We start from the raw sequence: 21,598 nt of genomic DNA, 5'->3' as shown, positions 1-21,598 counted from the left end.
ACGGCCCCAAACGATGTGAGCAGGGTTCCCGAGCCCACCAACCGGGTGCCACTCGGTACACCGTGCCACATGTGCCTAGTCTGTCCCAAGCCCACCCTGCCGGGTGCCACTTGGTAGAAAAATAGCACTACCTACAAACACCAGAAACTAGTTGCGACTCCTGGACAGAGATCAAGTTGGTTAATAAGTCGAGAGGGCTTGGAGCGCCCGGAGCCCAATGTGTGGTAGTATCGAGTCATTGGACAACATACACAGAACTCAGGGCTTAAGGACGGTTCCAGTGAGACAACCCACCATGTACTCCTACATGGCCTCTCACCGCTACCTTTACCAAATCGTGTTCACACACTTCACTCTCAGCATCGGAACATATCGTAACACTCCAATTCATTCCCAATGAATCAGACCTGACACAACTCTAAGCAATAGCAGGCATAGCATGGTAGGAACACATCAGTGGCTTCAATCAACTCCTACACATGCTAGTGGGTTTCAAATATTTACTGTGGCAATGACAGGTCATGCAGAGGAATGGGTTCAACTACCGCAGCACAAAGTAGCAGATGAATCGTTGTTGTCCTAATGCAATAACTGAGAGCAGGAGCGAGAGAGTAGGGTTTTATCGAAATGAACAAGGGGGTTTGCTTGCCTGGTAAAACAACAAGGAAGGCACTGCTTCACGGACAGGTACTCTGGAACGTCTCCGGAGCAGGACCTATCGAGAAGGAACGGTGCCGGCAATCAAAACACAATCATATGCAACAATATGATGCATGAACATGGCATGTAGATGTGATGCTGTTTGAGCTAATGCAACTAGTATTCAATTGAATGAAGTCCATTTGAACAAAAAGTTCAAATGCAACTCCAAAAATAAGTCTCTTAATATGCCATGATGTGTTTTCTCATATTCAGCATGTATAAGTTGGTTTGTCATGCATGAAACTATTACAGATGGAAAGCTTGCATTTTTCTGATAATTTTTCATATATAAATTATTTTAATCTGAGTTACGGTTGAATTGCTATGAATTTTTGAAGTTTAAATCATTTTCTGGATTTTCTGAATTATTTTAATTCCAGAAAATATATAATTGCGTCAGCATGACGTCAGCACGACGTCAGCGGTCAACTGGGCTGGTCCGGTCAAACCTGACGTGTGGGACCCACACGTCAGTGACAGGGGGGTTAATAGGGGTTAATTTAATTTAATTAAAAGGTTAGGGGGGGTCGGGCCCACGGGTCAGCATCAGGGGGGGTTAGTTAACGGTGATTAGCACTAAGCTAATCACCTGACGGGCCGGCCCCACCTGGCAGGGCTCAGGCGACGGGGGCTCGTCGCCGGCGACCTCTGGACGCGACGGAGTCCGCGCCACAGGCCACGGGGACGGCGTCTGAGAGCACCGGGGCGTAGCCCGGGTTCTCGCGCATCTGGTAGGACAGGTGGGAGGAGCGGGGACGGCCGGAGCTCGCCGGAGCAAGGCTCGCGCCGGCGGCCGGGGTTCGGGCGCGAGCGGGATCGGGCTGCGGGGCACGGGGAGGCCACCTGAGGGGCCCGGCGGCACCCTCGTGGCACCAGGAACGCGGAGAGAGGCTTGGTTTGGGCGGAGGCGGGCCGAGACGGCGGCGGCGACATGGACGGCGGCGAGAGGCTTCGGCCGTGGTGGGGAACGGTGCTACGGCGTGGATACGAGGGGGAGAAGAAAGGGGAACGGTGGAGGAGCTCACCGCGGATTCAGCGAGCGCGAGGGCGAGGTCGGGGATGCCCGGAAGCTCCCGAATCGACGGCGAGTACCCACGGCGGCCGGAGGCGAGGATGGCGACGGTGATGGCTCCACGGGATGCTCCGTCTTGCTTGGCTCGATGAGGAGGTAGAGGGGGTCGCGGCGGAGCTCGGGGGCTCTACTGAGGGGCGAGGGGACGGCGGGGAGCGCGTCGGTGGCGAGCTGCGGCGGCGGCAGTGCTTCGGGTGAGAGGGAGAGAGAGCAGGGGGAGAGGAGGAGGGCGAGGGAGAGGGAGTGAGAGCGGTGCGGGGCAGCGCGTGGCGACGTTCCGGATGTCCAGGCGTCGAGGGGGAGGACAGGCAGGCAGGTGCCGTGGCGGCACGGCGGTGCGCACGCGCCGGCCACACGCCTCTGGCCTCCTGGCGGGAGGTGGAGGACGACTGGCGCTAGCCAGTCGGCTGGGCCGGCCAGCTGGGCCGCACAGTGCCAGGTCTCAGGTGAGCACAGGTAGGCATTTTTTTTAAATTTTGTTTTCTAATTTTTCTGACATTGGTTTTGATTTAATAAATATATTAAATCATTTAATTTTATTATGCCAATTTTTGCAGGAGCTAGATATATTATTCCAGAGCTCTTTTATAATTGGCATAATTTTTGGACCATATTTCATATATATAGAAATATATTTCCAATGCAAATAGTTATCGAATTGATCCAAATGGCCAAAATAAATATCCATGAGCTCCTAAAAATATTGTTTTGATTTTTATCTCTGTCCAATATTTTCAGAGGGCAACATGAGCATTTTCTTGGACCCTTTTGGAGAAATTTTTATTTGGGTCATTTTCAAAAATGATTCTGAGGGTTCCACCAATCCTCATTTCAAATTTAAATGAAATTTAAATATGATGCACAAATAGCTAGCTAGTCTAAGTCATACCAGACTAGGGATGTGACACCGTGCCTCGTGGAGGCGTTTGAACTTGTGTTTGGTATCGTGAGGACAATTTATGTTCTGTAATATTTTCTTCTGAATTTGCGAGATTCTGCGGTTTCCTTCCTGTTTGCTTTGTGTTCTACGTCGGCAGGGCCCGGCCCCGCACATACCTCAGTCGTTGTTAGCCCCGACCGGATCACCAGGACAGGACCAAGGAGTGAGGGGCTATGTGGGAAGTTAGGCTCCTGAGTCGTGGTGCTCAGGAGTCCCCCTTGACGCGCAAACAACAAATAGGGAGGGGGTGTAGGAGTAGATCTATAGTTCTACGTCGGCAGGGCCCAGCCCCGCGCATACCTCAACCACCGTTAGCCTTTTGGAAATAAGGAGTGAGGGGCTACGTGACCAATTAGGCTCCTGAGTCGCGATGCTCAGGAGTCCCCCTTGACGCTCAAACGATCTTCATACCTTGGCTCCGCTCGGGGAGGGGCGCGCGACGACCAGGTCCGAGGGACCTGGCTGGGTGGCATGCGCTCGGGCGTGACCCAGGCGCAGCCCCGGTGTCTAGCCCCCTCACATGACGCTCCCGCGGGGAGGCATTGCGATGAGGCCAGACACTAAGCTCTGGGCTCCCTGAGGTTGATACAGCCGTGGGCTGCCGTCAGTTGTTTATCACCAGTGCGGAGCATAGCGCTTCCGTATGTGTACGGGCATAGCCGCTCCTCGGCAGTGTCGTCACCCAGCACGGAGCATGGTGCTTCCACTGGTACGTGGGAGGGGGCCCCCTCCGGGAGGAGCCCCCGGGGCATGTACAACCCCACCCTGACACGTGGCCGGCACGGTAGGGCTAGACGAGGTGTATCTGGGCACTCGTGAGCCAACGCGGGACTCACGAGGCCCTACCTCAAGGCGGGTTGCGCCTGATCTTGAGCCTTGGGCGGGTGAGTGTTCCTGCAGGGTGGTTAGATGCAAATGCTCTACGTCCTCAGGTCCCGGCCCTCGAGCAAGCTCAGCCGCTGCTCGTATGCCAGGTCGCGATGCCGTGGACAAGGCCAGGGGTGAGGGCTGGAGAGCCAGTAAGAGCTCCTGAGTCGCGATGCTCAGGCGCCCCCCTTTTAACGTGCAAGCGGTTTGCATTAGGGAGAAAAAGGGGCCGTGATGGGCGAGAGATGATAATCATAGGCAAGTTGAGCATGAGGAGCAAATCAGCTTAAATAGATGCAGGAAAGATACACGCCACTGGGTCAGGCCCGAGCGGCTTGGGGATGATGCAGCCCGAGGGGCGCCCCAGCAAAGTGGACTAAATACATAAGCAAAACGGATACATGCCACGGGGGCAGGCCCACGTGACCTGGGAGTAATGCAGCCCTGAGGGCGCTCCCAGCTGAAATGAAACTCGAAAGATGTCACCTGATATCATTGTAGAGCGGGTGTTGGAGTAGCTGACAACGCACGGTGAAGAAGCCGATCCTCATGAGCCCTCGGAGCCCTAAGCCTCGGGAGGCTCTGGGGGTCCGGGCGCCTCCTCAAGGTCCATCTTCATCTCCGCCAGGAAGGCGCGGTGCCTGACCTCCTGAGCTTCAAGAATGCTCCGCATCAGACGCTGGTGAGCAGCAGCCGTGTTCGGCAGGCCGAAAGGCATGCAAACATAGCTGCAAGGTGGACCCTCACAATGTCCCACGTACGAAGGCCAGAAACATTCCTGAGACGCGGCTCGGTTGAGACCTGGGTAGTCGATGTAGACGCGCAGCCCGCCATCCTCGCCTGGATGAGGAGCTATGTCGGGCAAACGGTGATTGCCGCGCATGACTCTCGATTCCTGCAGCTCCTGAGTGACCTTGGTGATGAACTCCTATGGGTTGGGCCCTCCTTGCCTCATGCCTTCCTGAGGGAAACGTGCCGTGAAGCACGCCTCCAAGTGGTGCCCGAGCGCCTCCCTCGTGATCTTGGCAAAGTCAGTGGCCCTCCAGGAGAGAGCCCCCAAGCCTTGCCCGAGGAGGGCATCGGGCGCGCCTTCCTATGCGATGGAGGGAGGCGCCCCTTGCATGGGCGCGGATCCTAAGGCATTGAGCTGGGTGATGTCTTCTTATTCTTAGGAACTACCTCGGGAAGGTTCCCACTCTTGTTGTCCGGATCCTCGACTGACGCGGCTTGGAAGGCACGCTCGAGAGTGCACACCGCATCCTTCTCTTCACAGGGAACTGTGATGACCCCGCCCCTTCCCGGCATCTTGAGGACATTGTATCCATGGTGAGTCACTGCCATGAACTTGGCCAGGGCTGGATACCTGAGGATGGCATTGTATGGTAGGCAAATGTGGGCGACGTCGAAGTCGATGAGCTCGGTATGGTAGTTCTTGCGCTGCCCGAAGGTGACAGGGAGGCGGACCTGCCCTATTGGAGTGGTGGAGCCGTCAGTGACTCCCGAGAAAGGCTTGGTTGGCTGAAGCTGATCATATGGCACTTGGAGATTGTTGAATGTCTCGACGGACAGGACGTTGAGCCCTGCGCCGCCATCGATGAGGGTCCTGGTGACTTGCACATTGCCGATGACTGGGGAACAAAGCATCGGGAGGATACCAGTTGTAGCAGCACACTTGAGCTGATCCGCTGAGTTGAACGTGATGGCGCACGTGGACCACCTGAGAGGACGCGTGGCGTCGAGCTTGGGGAGGACTGCATTCACCTCGCGAGCAAACTGCTTGAAGATGCACTGAGAGGCTGGGGCCTGGGCACCGCCCAGGATGCAAGCGATAGCACGCGGCTCCTGGAAGCCCCCAGCCCCCTCGTCCTGATGATGGTTGTCATTCCTTCTTGGCGGTGGCGGCAGAGGAGGAAGGCATGCGTTGCCCTTCGGGCGATCCTCGCGAGGCTGAACCCTCCAAGCCCCCTCGCGAGGCTGGTCCTGCCAGCGGTCCTCGCGAGGTCGGTCACGCCACCCTTGGCGAGGGCCTCGGTCGTCCCATCATCCTCCACCTCTTCCTCCTCCTCGGCCGTAGCCCCGATCGTTGTGCTCGGGGCGTCGACTGATACGTCTCCAACGTATCTATAATTTTTGATTGTTCCATGCTATTATATTACCCATTTTGAATGTTTATGGGCTTTATTTTACACATTTATATCATTTTTGGGACTAACCTACTAACCGGAGGCCCAGCCCATATTGCTGTTTTTTTGCCTATTTCAGTATTTCGAAGAAAAGGGATATCAAACGGAGTCCAAACGGAATGAAACCTTCGGGAGGGTTATTTTTGGAACAAATCTGATCCGGAGAGCCTGGAGTGCAACTCAAGAAAGCTCCGAGGGCCCCACGAGATAGGAGGGCCCCCCCTAGGGCGTGCCCCCTGTCTTGTGGGCCCCTCGGGCGTCCACCGACGTACTTCTTCCTCCTATATATACCTACGTACCCCGAAAACATCCAGGGGCACCATGAAACACAATTTCCACCACCGTAACCTTCTGTATCCGCAAGATCCTATCTTGGAGCCCTTGCCGGCACTCTGCCGGAGGGGGAAGCAACCACGGAGGGCCTCTACATCAACATCCTTGCCCCTCCGATGAGTTGTGAGTAGTTTACCACAGACCTACGGGTCCATAGTTATTAGCTAGATGGCTTCTTCTCTCTTTTTGGATCTCAATACAATGTTCTCCCCCTCTCTTGTGGAGATCTATTCGATGTAATCTCTTTTTGCGGTGTGTTTGTCGAGATCCGATGAATTGTGGGTTTATGATCAAGTTTATCTATGAATAATATTTGAATCTTCTCTGAATTCTTTTATGTATGATTGAGTTATCTTTGCAAGTCTCTTCGAATTATTAGTTTGGTTTGGCCTACTAGATTGATCTTTCTTGCCATGGGAGAAGTGCTTAGCTTTGGGTTCAATCTTGCGGTGTTCTTACCCAGTGACAAAAAGGGTTGCAAGACATGTATTGTATTGTTGCCATCAAGGATAACAAGATGGGGTTTATATCATATTGCATGTGTTTATCCCTCTACATCATGTCATCTTGCTTAATGCGTTGCTCTGTTCTTATGAACTTAATACTCTAGATGCAGGCAGGAGTCAGTCGATGTTTGGAGTAATAGTAGTAGATGCAGGCAGGAGTCGGTCTACTTGTTTTGTACGTGATGCCTATATACATGATCATGCCTAGATAATCTCATAACTATGCGCTTTTCTATCAATTGCTCGACAATAATTTGTTCACCCACCGTAATACTTATGCTATCTTGAGAGAAGCCTATTGTGAAACCTATGGCCCCCGGGTCTATCTCTTATCATATTTGCTTTCCATCTACTTTATTTGTATCTTTACTTTCTGCATCTATCTTATAAAATACCAAAAATATATTTATCTTATCATACTATCTTTATTAGATCTCACTTTCGCAAGTGGCCGTGAAGGGATTGACAACCCCTTTATTGCGTTGGTTGCGAGTTCTCGGTTTGTTTGTGTAGGTGCGTGGGACTTTTGAGGAGCCTCCTACTGGATTGATACCTTGGTTCTCAAAACTGAGGGAAATACTTGTGCTACACTTTGTTGCATCACCCTCTCCTCTTCGAGGAAAACCAACGCAAGCTCAAGACGTAGCAAGAAGGATTTCTGGCGCCATTGCCGGGGAGGTCTTTGCTCAAGCCAAGACATACCAAGTACCCATCACAAACCCATCTCCCTCGCATTTACATTATTTGCCATTTGCCTCTCGTTTTCCTCTCCCCCACTCCACCCTTGCCGTTTTATTTGCCCTCTCTTTCCCAATCTCCTTCTCTCTTTTTCGCTTACCGTTTTTCTGTTGCTCGTGTGTTAGTCCGTTTACCTTGTCGTTATGGCTAGTCCTCCTATCTTTATTCTTACTCCTGAACAAGAAATTCACAATTTTAAGCAAAGGGAAAGGGAAAGTTTAAAAGATGCTTGGCATAGAATTTGCAATGCCCAATATAAAGCTACTAGGAAGCTTGCTACTTCCATTCTTCTCCGCAATTTTTATGTAGGCATTACTCCTTGGAATAGATGTGTTCTCTATATTGCTAACGGAGGTGATTTTATGAGTAGCCATACTTTAGATGCTTATAATGCTATGTTAGATTTGTTTGGCCCACAACCTTTTTTGGTTAATGGAACGGTTTTAACCCTAGAACATGTGATGCAACGGCTTGATATTATTGAAAATAAAATTGCCACTGTTGAGTTGATTGAAAATTTGGATAAAAGATTCATAATCACATTACCCAATTTGGATCTAGGGTTGGAGTTACTTTGAAAAATCTTAAGGAAAAAGAACCTATAGTCAATGAAAAAATAGATCTCGACTCTTCTAGAATCAGTAAACTTGAGGATATCATTACAAACTTGGGTTCCACATTTTCCCCCATGAAAACCACTCCAAAACCCCCTACTAAAATTGCCAAGTTTATTTATGTTCCTAAAAATAAGGGTGAATCTTCTAGTAAGGGAGATGCGGATCTCAAATCCATAAGTGTTCTTCCCAATTGCCTCTCTACCGTTAAGGAACCTTTTGCTACCAATGAATTTCTTGAATTTTTGCCTAAAGGTTTATCCATTGCTAAAAGGTAAGAAACCCCTAGAGATCACAAGCGCTCTATTGATGAATTTAGTGCCAAAGATGGCACTCGTTAGATCTATCCTTGCTTTTATGCCTAGCTAGGGGCGTTAAACGATAGCGCTAGTTGGGAGGCAACCCAATTTTTCTTTATGTGTTTAGTTTTTGCTCCTGTTTAGTAATAAAACTTGCATCTACCTTCTGGATAGATGTGTTTTTATCTTTTAATTAGTGTTTGTGCCAAGTAGAACCTATAGGATAACCTACAATGATAGTTGATTTGATTCTGATGAAAAACAGAAACTTTGCACGCATGAATATAACTTTTTTAAATCACAGGAACGTGCTTTTGCGTTGATTCTTTTTGCTGCTGTTCAATATACAAATTATCCAGGACTTCCTATTTTCGTAGGATTTTTAGAGTTCGAGAAGTTTGCTTTAGTTACAGATTGCTACAGACTGTTCTGTTTTTGACAGATTCTGTTTTTCGTGTGTTGTTTGCTTATTCCAATGCATATATGGCTAGTAAAATAGTTTATAAACCATAAAGAAGTTGGAATACAGTAGGTTTAACACCAATATAAATAAAGAATGAGTTCATTACAGTACCTTATGTGGTGGTTTTGTTTTCTTTCATTAACGGAGCTTATAAGATTTCCTGTTGAGTTTTGTGTTGTGAAGTTTTCAAGTTTTGGGTAAAGCTTTTATGGACTATGGAATAAGGAGTGGCAAGAGCCTAAGATTGGGGATGCCCATGGCGCCCCAAGATATTCAAGAATAGTCAAAAGCCTAAGCTTGGGGATGCCCCGGGAGGGCATCCCCTCTTTCGTCTTTGTTCATTGGTAACTTTACTTGGAGCTATATTTTTATTCGCCACATGATATGTGTTTTGCTTGGAGCATCGTGTATTATATTAGTCTTTGCTTTTTAGTTTAACACAATCATCCTTGCTGTACACACCTTTTGGGAGAAGCCTATTTGATTAGAATTTGCTTGAATACTCTATGTGCTTCACTTATATCTTTTGAGCTTGATAGTTTTTGCTCTAGTGCTTCACTTATATCTTTTAGAGCACGGTGGTGTCTTAATTTTGTAGAAATTGCTAGTCTCTCATGCTTCACTTATATTATTTTGAGAGTCTTTTAGAACAGCATGGTATTTGTTATGGTCATAAATTTGGTCCAAGAATGATGAGCATCCAAGTTGGGTATAATAAAAACTATCATAGGAAGTGAATTGGATGCTATGATCAACTTGATACTTGATAATTGTTTTGAGATATGGAGGTAGTGATACTAAAGTCATGCTAGTTCGGTGATTATGAATTCAAAGAATGCTTGTGTTGAAGTTAGTAAATCCCATAGCATGCACATATGGTTAAAGTTGTGTAACAAATTTGAAACATGAAGTGTACTTGGCTTGTGCATCCTTATGAGTAGCGGTCGGGGACGAGCGATGGTCTTTTCCTACCAATCTATCCCCCTAAGAGCATGCGTGTCGTACTTGAGTTTTTGATGACTTCTAAATTTTTGCAATAAGTATATGAGTTCTTTTGACTAATGTTGAGTCCATGGATTATACGCACTTTTACCTTTCCACCTTCGCTAGCCTCTTCGGTACCGTGCATTGCCCTTTCTCACCTTGAGAGTTGGTGCAAACTTCGCCGGTGCATCCAAACCCCGTGATACGATACGCTCTATCACACATAAACCTCCTTGTATCTTCCTCAAAACAGCCACCATACCTACCTATTATGGCATTTCCATAGCCATTCTGAGATATATTGCCATGCAACTTTCTCCTTTTTTGTCTTCTCCACACAATCCCCATCATCATATTCTATTCCACCCATAGTGCTATATCCATGGCTCACGCTCATGTATTGCGTGAAGGTTGAAAAAGTTTGAGATTATTTAAGTATGAAACAATTGCTTGGCTTGTCATCGGGGGTATAGAAGTTGGGAACATCTTTGTGTGACGAAAATGAAGCATAGGCTGACTATATGATTTTGTAGGGATGAACTTTCTTTTGCCATGTTATTTTGAGAAGACATGATTACTTTGATTAGTATGCTTGAAGTGTTACTATTTTTTATGTCAATATGAACTTTTATTTTGTATTCATTTGGATCTGAAAGTTCATGCCACAATAAAGAAAATTACATTATGAATTATGCTAGGTAGCATTCCACATCAAAAGTTCTCTTTTTATCATTTACCTACTCGAGGACGAGCAGGAATTAAGCTTGGGGATGCTTGATACGTCTCCAACGTATCTATAATTTTTGATTGTTCCATGCTATTATATTACCCCTTTTGGATGTTTATGGGCTTTATTTACATATTTATATCAGGGACTAACCTACTAACCGGAGGCCCAGCCCATATTGTTTTTTTGCCTATTTCAGTATTTTGAAGAAAAGGAATATCAAACGGAGTCCAAACGGAATGAAACCTTCGGGAGCGTTATTTTTGGAACAGATCTAATCCGGAGAGCCTGGAGTGCAAGTCAAGAAAGCTCCGAGGGCTCCACGAGATAGGAGGGTGCCCCCCCTAGGGCACGACCCCTGTCTCGTGGGCCCCACGGGCGTCCACCGACATACTTCTTCCTCCTATATATACCTACGTACCCCGAAAACATCCAGGGGCACCACGAAACACAATTTCCACCGCCGTAACCTTCTGTATCCGCAAGATCCCATCTTGGAGCCCTTGCCGGCACTCTGCCGGAGGGGGAAGCAACCACGGAGGGCCTCTACATCAACATCCTTGCCCCTCCGATGAGTTGTGTGTAGTTTACCACAGACCTACGGGTCCATAGTTATTAGCTAGATGGCTTCTTCTCTCTTTTTGGATCTCAATACAATGTTATCCCCCTCTCTTGTGGAGATCTATTCAATGTAATCTCTTTTTGCGGTGTGTTTGTCGAGATCCGATGAATTGTGGGTTTATGATCAAGTTTATCTATGAATAATATTTGAATCTTCTCTGAATTCTTTTATGTATGATTGAGTTATCTTTGCAAGTCTCTTCGAATTATCAGTTTGGTTTGGCCTACTAGATTGATCTTTCTTGCCATGGGAGAAGTGCTTAGCTTTGGGTTCAATCTTGCGGTGTTCTTATCCAGTGACAGAAAGGGTTGCAAGACACGTATTGTATTGTTGCCATCAAGGATAACAAGATGGGGTTTATATCATATTGCATGTGTTTATCCCTCTACATCATGTCATCGTGCTTAATGCGTTGCTCTGTTCTTATGAACTTAATACTCTAGATGCAGGCAGGAGTCGGTCAATGTGTGGAGTAATAGTAGTAGATGCAGGCAGGAGTCGGTCTACTTGTTTTGGACGTGATGCCTATATACATGATCATGCCTAGATAATCTCATAACTATGCGCTTTTCTATCAATTGCTCTAAAGTAATTTGTTCACCCACCGTAATACTTATGCTATCTTGAGAGAAGCCTCTAGTGAAACCTATGGCCCCCGGGTCTATCTCTTATCATATTTTCTTTCCATCTACTTTATTTGCATCTTTACTTTCTGCATACATCTTATAAAATACCAAAAATATATTTATCTTATCATACTATCTTTATTAGATCTCACTTTCGCAAGTGGCCGTGAAGGGATTGACAACCCCTTTATTGCGTTGGTTCGAGTTCTCGGTTTGTTTGTGTAGGTGCGTGGGACTTTTGAGGAGCCTCCTACTGAATTGATGTAAGTGCATCTAGTGCCCCTTAGTGATTTTGGTGTATTGAAGACTTATAGGTTAAGGGACTAATGCGTTTGTGAGTATACACAGGTCTATAAGTCTATGAGGAGTTTTATATTTACAGAGAAAGTCGACCCCTAAAAATGAAGTTCTTCAACTGAAGACTTTGATATTCTGAAGACTTTCTGAAGACTTTGAAAGTGAAGAAATTGGTGTGACCTTGAAGACTTGGTATTAATTTGTGGAACATGAAGCGTGAAGACTTTTGTTTTCGTAGTTTCATTTTCTCTTTCTTGAGTCATAGGAAACACCGCACTGTTAAAGGGGGTTGAGGAAATACTAAGGAAAAATTTCCATGTGATGCTCAACTCAAAATCCTACACCTACCAATCCCTTCGAGTGAAGCCTTTGGAAATCTCATACAGTTCAGTCACTTTCTTCAGTGACAGAGACGAAGTTCTTTTGGTTGCTGATGAATTTGTTCTGATTGAGGAGTTAGGAATTCGTCAGTGCGAATTACCTACACAGTGAGGAACATGATAGCCCTGAGAAATTTGAGAGTCAAATTTCTGACCGTTGCTGTGCTGCGCGCCAGCTGTCCTAAAATATCTTATCCACCTAACGGTCATATCATTGAAGGGCATTTATGTCTTATCATGTCGGGCTGCTCCCTAGGCTATAAATAGCCGCCCCCTACAACCACTAGCTGGTTGGCTGCTCCGAGAGAACTTGACACTTGTCATTTGAGAGCAACCCATCCTCCGAGGACTTTGAGCGAAAATCATCGAGTGAGGAAAACCCAAAACCAAACCCCTACAAACCCAAAGTGATTGAGCATCACTGAAGAAATTGATCCTGCGTGGATCCGACGCTTGTTACCTTTGAAGACTGTGCTTCTTCCAGACGGTTAGGCGTCAAGGTCTAGAGCATCCAAGAGGAATTGTGGATTGCCGAGTGACCAAGTCTGTGAAGGTTTGGAAGTCGCCTGAAGACTTACCACGAGTGATTGGACGAGGTCTGTGTGACCTTAGTTCAAGGAGAATACGGTGAGGACTGGGTGTCCTGAGCTGCATGCTCAGCGACTGGGTGTCCGGGACTGTGTGTCCTCGAGTTTAAATACTCAGCCGCTCCAACCAGACGTACAACTGAGACAGCAGTTGGAACTGGTCTACCAAATCATTGTCTTCACCAACCTAATTGGTTCTATTTCCTCAACCCTTTCATTTCCTCATTACTGTGTTGAATGTTTGTTCATATCTGTGTTTGAAGACTTTGACTGAAGACTTTCTCAATTTCCTCAGTTCAATTTCTTCAGTCTGTTTGTCTTCATCTTGTGTTATCCTGTGATTACGCTTTCAGTACTCTGTGCTAGTCTTCATTTCATCATGATGACCATGCTTGTATTCTATTATGCTTACTTCTGAGTACTTATTCCTCTCCTAATAGTTCTTCGCTAAGGAATTTCCTCACCTGCAAATTCCTCAGTGAAGAATTCATAAAAATCGCCTATTCACCCCTCCCTCTAGTCGACATAACGCACTTTCAATTGGTATCAGAGCAAGGTACTCCTTTGTTCTGTGTGATTTTGGTTTAACCGCCTGGAGTTTTAGTTATGTCGACCGCAGGTATGATCAAGGTCTCGGCTGGGTGTCCTACCTTTGATGGGACGGACTACCCCTACTGGAAAAACAAGATGCGAATGCATCTCGAGGCAATTGACAACGATCTCTGGTATGTTGTGGAAAATGGTGTTCCCTCTGTCTCACCCTCACTGAACGCTACCGATGTGAAGAGATTCAAGCAACTCGATTCTCAAGCGAAGAATATCATATGTGGCCATCTGAGTAAAGGACAGTATGGAAGAGTGAGTGCTTTGGAAACTGCTAAGCTTATCGGGGATAGGCTGTCCAAAGTGAATGAAGGAGTCTCAACTCAGTGTGACTCTCGAGTTGATGTTCTTCGGAATCTCTTCAACCGCTTCAAAAGACTCGACAATGAAAATGTCCAACAAACCTTTGATCGCCTCACTGACATCTCAAATGAGCTTCAAGCCCTCGGTGCCACTGACATCACTGACCATGAGGTGGTGAAGAAACTGTTGAGATCACTTGATTCATCATTTGATACTCTGGGTCTGATGATACAAGAATGGGCTGACTACAAGTCTCTTGATCCTGCCGATATCCTCGAAAGGCTAAATACTCATGAGTTCCAGCTTGCTGAAAAGAGAGATCTCTATGGTTCGAGCTATGGCAAACCACGTGCCCTGAAGGCCAAGGTTGTGTCCGAGTCTGAATGTGAGGATTCTGGTAGTAGCCTTGGTGATCCTGAAGAATTGAGCCAGGAGCTAGCACTGCTCGTGAAGAAATTCCAGAAGTTCTCAAGACGTGGTCGCTTTGGAAAATCCTCAAGAAGCAGTGATTCCTCATCAAGTGACTATAAGAGAAGGCTGTGCCACAAATGCAAGAAACCTGGTCATTATATTCAAGATTGTCCACAGTGGGAAAAGGAATTGAAGAAGAAGAAATACAAGGATTACAGTTCTGATGATGCGAAGAAGAAGAAATCGTCAAAATCTTCGTCATCAAAATCCTCGAAGTCTTCATCTCACAAGAAGAGCAGCTCCAAGAAGGCTCGGGCATTCATTGGCAAGGAAATGGACTCCAAAGCTGAATTTGAGGAACATGAGGAAGAGGAGGCGTCTGAAGAATCCGAATCTGGTGTGGCGAGTCTGGCCTTTGCTACTACTTTCGTTAGCAAGTCCATCTTCAGCACTGAAGAAACTGACCCCACCGACAAGCCTGATGAAGATAATGATGACTACGCCCCCACCTATTGCTTCATGGCAAAAGGTGCAAAGGTACTCAAATACACCTCCTCTGAATCTAGTGAAAATGAATCTGATGAGGATCTCAAGCCCAGCTACTCTAAACTTGCTAAGATTGCTGTAAAACAACAAAGGGCTCTTGAAAAGGTTCTAAACATGCTAGACAAAAGTGATGATATGTTGGGTGAAGAAATGGATCACACTAAAGCCCTGACAGAAAATCTTCAGAGACTTCTGTCTAGGTTTGACAGCCTTCAAGGTCATCATAACACTCTCTTGTCTGATCATGAGAAACTTTCTTATGAATTTCTTCAAAGAAAGCAAGACCTTGAGAAGCTAAGAGTGAGTTATGAAGATCTTCAGAAGGAGCGCGATTCATTACTAGCTCAACAAATCAGCGCTTCTCAGGAAGAATTTGTTCCTCCATGCTTAAAGTGCATTGAACGTGAATCTGCTAATTCTTCACCTGAATGTTCAAATGCTTCAACTGTTACAAATTCTTCATCTGCCTCTGCTATCACTAATTCCTCATCTGAGGACATTGCTAGTATCACTGACGATGCAGGGCTGAAGGAATTGTACATGACAGGCATGTACAAAAGCCTCAAAGGGCATCAGACTCTTTGTGATGTGCTTAAAAAGTAGATCCTCAACAGAAACCCTAGGAAAGAGGGTATCGCCTTTGAGAGGAAACTTAATGCTAATGGAACATATTGGAAGCCTGAGCAGTACCCCAAAACCTCATGGGTTGCTGCAAAGGGACCTCCAGTTGATCCATCTAACTTATCTGGCTTTACATGTGAATCTCCTCATCCTTCTGATGAGTCATTTGACTCCAACTATAAACTGTTCAAAAATCAGAATGGTGAAGTATTTGCTAGATATGTTGGCACTAACTGCAGGAACGGTTCTCCTATGAAGAAAATCTGGGTTCCCAAGAAGTGCCTTGAAAGTCTTCAGGTGAATGTCCTCATGACACCACCAGTGAAGAACAGGAACCCCAGATCAAATTCCTCAAATGGATCAAAGTCCTCATATGATTATCATCGTGCTAACAACTCTGTTTCGCAGGGTAGATCTAAGGGCTGTGAATATGTGCATTATTCTTCAAACCATTATGTTCATAAGTCCTCGAAGAATTTCTCTGCTTATTCATATGCTTACCCTAACCCCTCTTATGTGAAACAAAATGGTTTGGCTTCTATGCCACCATTCTCGTATGGTGCTCGCAGAGTGATGAACTCTTTGCCACCCCTTCAGATGTGGGTGGTGAAGAAAAAGAACTAATCTCTTCTGCAGGGTCAGGTCTCTAGACGTGCCTTAACGTCTGAAGAATTTGCTGGGGACCTGACAAAATTGCCTGAAAGGACGCAGGCGAATCATGATGAAATAAACTTTCACACGTCCTCCTACTGCTATATCTGTTTACTGCTTGATGAAATTCATCTGATGAACTTGATATCATATTCTTCATTGATGAAGCATATGAGATTGTAAGTTACACTAATTCATCTGCAGGATGATCAACCCAAAGCCACTGAATGGGTCCTCGATAGTGGATGTACAAATCACATGACTGGTGACAAGAATCTTTTGATGGATGCTCCCTTATCACCGTCACATCTGAAGCACATCATCTTTGCTGACAAAGGCAAAAGTCAGGTATTGGGTCTTGGTAAGGTTGCGATCTCTAAGGATAAACACATGGACAAAGTCATGCTTGTTGAGTCCTTAGGATACAACCTCATGTCAGTCTCAATGCTTTGTGATCTTGATATGGTTGTTGTCTTTGGCAAGTATCGTTGTGTTGTGATTATGGAAGTTGACAATTCCAAAGTCTTCGAAGGCTTTAGGATAGGAGATTTGTATATTGTTGATTTCTCTACAGGACCACAACCAGCCGTGTGTCTACTTGCAAAAGCTTCAGAAGGCTGGCTATGGCATCGATGACTTGGTCACGCAGGCATGAGGAATTTGCACATGCTTGCGAAGAAGAAGCATGTCATTGGCATTGAGAATGTCAAATTCCTCAAGGATCACTTATGCGGAGCCTGTGAAGCTGGAAAAATGACCAAGGCCAAGCATCCAGCAAATACTATCATGACCACTACTCGTCCATTCGAATTGCTTCACATGGACCTATTCGGACCTAATCATTACTCAGCAGTCACTAATGATGCATCTCTATATGGTTTTGTCATTGTTGATGATTACTCTCGATATACATGGGTACACATTGTTACTTACAAACATGAAGTGCAAGAAGTCTTCAAACGTTTTTCCTCGAGGGCTTCAACCAACTTTGGTGTGAAGATCAAGCACATCAGAAGTGACAATGGAACTGAGTTCAAGAATTCTGGTCTTGATGACTATCTTGATGAACTTGGTATTACTCATGAGTTATCTGCTCCCTATACTCCTCAGCAAAATGGCGTCGTGGAGCGCAAGAACAGAACTCTTGTTGAGATGGCTCGCACTATGCTTGATGAATACAAAATGCCTCATCGTTTTTGGATTGATGCAATTGATACTGCGTGCCACATCATCAACAGAGTATATCTTCACAAATTCTTCAAGAAGACGGCCTATGAACTCCTCACTGACAAGAAACCCAATGTGAGTTATTTCAAAGTCTTCGGTGCTAAATGTTGGATTAGAGATCCTCACCACAATTCTAAATTTGCACCGAAAGCACATGAAGGTTTTATGCTTGGTTACGGAAAGGACTCGCACACCTACAGAGTTTTCAACATTGTTCTTCACAAGATTGTTGACACTGTAGATGTGCGGTTCGATGAAACTAATGGCTCGCAAAGAGAGCACCTACCTTCTGTGTTAGATGAACCAACACCTGAGGATTCTATCAAGTTCAAGGCAACTGAGGATGTCATTCCTACTGAAGAATTTGCTGAAGAATTCATTCCAGTTCATGAAGAACATCAAGCTGATACACCTGAAGAAAATGCTGAGGAAAATGGTGCTGAAGAAAATGCTGACCAAACTCCTCAGCGACAACCAGCTCATCCTCGCGTTGCAAAAGAAGTGCAAGTGGAGAAGATCATCGATGACATTAGAGCACCAGGTCCTCTCACACGCTCAAAAGCTTCACATTTGTCTAACTTTTGTGGGCACTATGCTTTTGTCTCTATCACAGAGCCCATTAAGGTAGAAGAAGCATTTTTGGAGCCGGAGTGGATTCAGGCTATGCAAGAAGAATTACATCAGTTCGAGCTCAACAATGTCTGGGAACTGGTCAAACGTCCAGATCCTCGCAAGCATAATATCATTGGCACAAAGTGGATCTATTGCAACAAGCAAGATGAAAAGGGCCTTGTGGTGAGGAATAAGGCACGACCGGTAGCTCAAGGCTACACAAAGGTTGAAGGAATTGATTTCGATGAAACTTTTGCACCTGTTGCTAGACTTGAGGCTATTCGCATATTACTTGCTTATGCTAACCATCATGATATCATCTTATATCAAATGGATGTGAAAAGTGCATTCCTCAATGGTAAGCTTGAGGAAGAAGTATATGTTGCTCAACCCCCAGGTTTTGAAGATCCAAAGAATCCTGAAAAAGTCTTCAGACTTAATAAGGCCCTCTATGGCCTCAAGCAAGCCCCTCGGGCGTGGTATGATACATTGAAGGAATTCTTCGTCAAGAATGGCTTCACACCCAGTTCACTCGACCCTACTCTCTTTAATAAATCTTATGATGGTGAACTGTTTGTGTGCCAAATATATGTTGATGATATTATCTTTGGCTGTACAGACCAACGTTATAGTGATGAATTTGCCTATATGATGAGTGAAGAATATCAAATGTCTATGATGGGAGAGTTGAAATTCTTCTTAGGTCTTCAAATTCGTCAACAGCGCAATGGCATATTCATATCTCAGGACAAATACCTCAAAGATGTACTGAGGAAATTCGGCATGCAAGATTGCAAAGGCGTCAAAATTCCTATGCCCACAAATGGCCATCTATGCACTGATGAAAATGGTATTGACTTCGATCACAAGGTATACCGCTCCATGATTGGTTCTTTATTGTACTTATGTGCATCTAGGCCAGATATAAAGCTTAGTGTTTGCATGTGTGCCCGATTTCAAGCTGCACCGAAGGAATCACACCATAAGGCTGTGAAGCATATTCTTCGATATCTAGATCACACACCAACACTAGGATTATGGTACCCCAAGGGCTCTGCTTTTGATCTCATTGGATATTCTGACTCTGACTATGCCGGTGATCGTGTGGACCGCAAGTCAACTTCTGGCACTTGTCATTTCCTCAGACGATCTTTCGTCTGTTGGTCCTCGAAGAAACAGAACTACGTATCACTGTCCACTGCGGAAGCTGAATACATTGTTGCTGGCTCTTGCTGTGCTCAACTGCTTTGGATGAAGCAAACACTCAAGGACTATGGCATCAACGTGAAGAATGTGCCTCTCCTCTGCGACAATGAGAGTGCCATCAAGATTGCTCACAACCCAGTTCAGCACTCGAAGACAAAGCACATTCAGATTCGTCATCATTTTCTTCGCGATCATGTGTTGAAGGGCGACATCTCCATCGAGCACGTGAAGACTGAAGAACAACTAGCTGATATCTTCACTAAGCTCTTGGATGAGAAGAGATTTAGCAAGTTGCGGTGTGAGCTAAATATCTTAGAATCTTTGAATGTTCTTTGAAAAGGACACACATCCTAACCCTTATGCAAAATTGATGACTTAGATGTGCAACACATGAAGAAACGTTTTTCTTCAATCAATGAAGAATAACACTCTAAGTGTGAAGAAATTAATGAAGAATTTGATTCTCAGAACCCTACGACAATTGTACGCGGTGTCTGAAATCATCATTCTTATACGATGGGTCACGCCACCACAAAAAGTTGAAAATCTTCAATTTGAGTTTTTCCTCAGTTTTTCAAATTCTTCAACTTTTCAAAATCTTCACTGTTTCCTTCGTTTTTCTTCATCGGCTATATATATATATGCGTTTATGTCCTCTACAGCATTCACTTATAGCTATTTCTTCAAGTTGCTTTTTCTGCTAAGTGAATGTGATCGGACCCTTCCCCCTCTATGCTATACTCAACCCAATCTATTCACAAATTCTTCATATGCGTTCTATTTGAAACTCGTTCAAAATCTTCATTGTGTCGTTGTCAGCTGAAGAAATTGCGAACGAAACTTTAAAACAAATCTTATCCAAATTTTCGGTTTTGCCGCTCAAACCGTTCCGCATCCCACGATGCATTATTTTACTCACCCACGATCGTACACGATCTCCACTACACAGTACGTGGGTGACACATGTCGTGAGAAGGAGAATGGTCAGGGGCACGTTCATCCCAAATCTTCGGGCGAACTTTTTTTCACCGTGTCTATAAATACCCCTCTCCCCTTCCTCACTTCATTTACTCCGCTCGATCGCTACTCTCTCACTCGAGCTCCTCAAACCCTAGCGCCGCCGCTACTCCATCTTCGCCGGTGAGGAAGAGTTTCGCTGCCTCGACCTTGTCGCCGTCGTACTCACGCCGACCGCGGAAATCTTCACTCCGCCGCCGCCGTAGCTGTCTTCCTCTGCCAAGTTAGGGCGTGGGAGATCTAACCTGACGAGCTTCACATCTGTTCTTCTCAGTTCGTCGTGTTCTTCACTTCGGGTAATTAAAAGTCACTTTTATTACTCACTTTGATTCTCAAACTTTCCTAAAAATCTTCAAAGGTGTTTATTCTTCAAATCTTCACACATATGAACACCACACATCATATGATCTTGAACTGTTTCTCTAAGCAATCATTTTCTTCAAGATTCCCTAATTGTGTGGATCTTCGATCTGTACAACTCTGGAACCTAAGACAAGAATGCTTAGTGAAATTCCTCAAGGTTCATCTGGTCAAATTCCTCAAAACTTGTTCTTTTCAAAAAACCTCCTCAGAACGCATATGACCTCTCCGAATTCCTCGCACCTGTACTCCGTTCACAGGTACTCATGGATGCTGCTGAATCACTAGGTTCTCATCAACTTAACTCATTTGCAGCGTTCCTCGAAGAAAAACTGCATACTTCTTCAGAAAACTCGATTGTTCAAATTCCTCAACTGAAGAATACGGCAGACGGTAAGAAGCCGCAGAAAGGAGGAAAGAAACCTGAGGTTATGACTGTGTTTGAAATCCCTGAGGAAATTTATGCTGACTATTGCACACCTGATGAAGCAAAATTTGGCAAAGAAAACAAAAATCAGCGCAAGGTGCACATTCAGAAGATTGAAAGGAGATGGGCACGAGAATGGAGGGAGTACCGATATGTGACTCCAAAGTACATGAGGAAATTCGCCCTCAATCCTCCATGCCCAAGAGCTCCATTGGTACCTGGCCAAGTAGCTGACCCCACAAGCATCAAACGTGGTGAGGACTTTCCTGAAGAATGGGCTAAGCGCCAAGCTAAATTGGTAAGACAAGCCAAGGAGGCAGTGAAGAAATTCAATGAGGATTCTGCCACTGCTACTGCTAGTGAGGCCTCGGTCAAACTGAGGAAATCCATGCCAAAGAAGCCTGCTCGTAAGCCAAGTGCTTCACCAACAGTGCCCTCACGGCAAATTCCTCACACTGCTACAGCTCCACCAAAGTCCTCAACAGCTCCTTCAAAGTCCTCAGCTCCTGTGCATCTGGCTACATGTCAAAGGACTGCTGGTTTCTCGATTGCCTCTGGTGTTTCAGCAAGTTCCTCAGCTGCACCAATTTCCTCATCAGGCCCTACACTGTTGAAGACCAAAGCAACAGCTGGACGAGGTCCTCGGCCAAGTCCAAAGAAGAAACAAGTCGCAT

The sequence above is a fragment of the Triticum dicoccoides genome, chromosome 1B (genome assembly GCF_002162155.2).
Source record: "Triticum dicoccoides isolate Atlit2015 ecotype Zavitan chromosome 1B, WEW_v2.0, whole genome shotgun sequence".
Taxonomy (NCBI): domain Eukaryota; kingdom Viridiplantae; phylum Streptophyta; class Magnoliopsida; order Poales; family Poaceae; genus Triticum; species Triticum dicoccoides.
Note: the sequence above shows the minus strand (reverse complement) of the source record.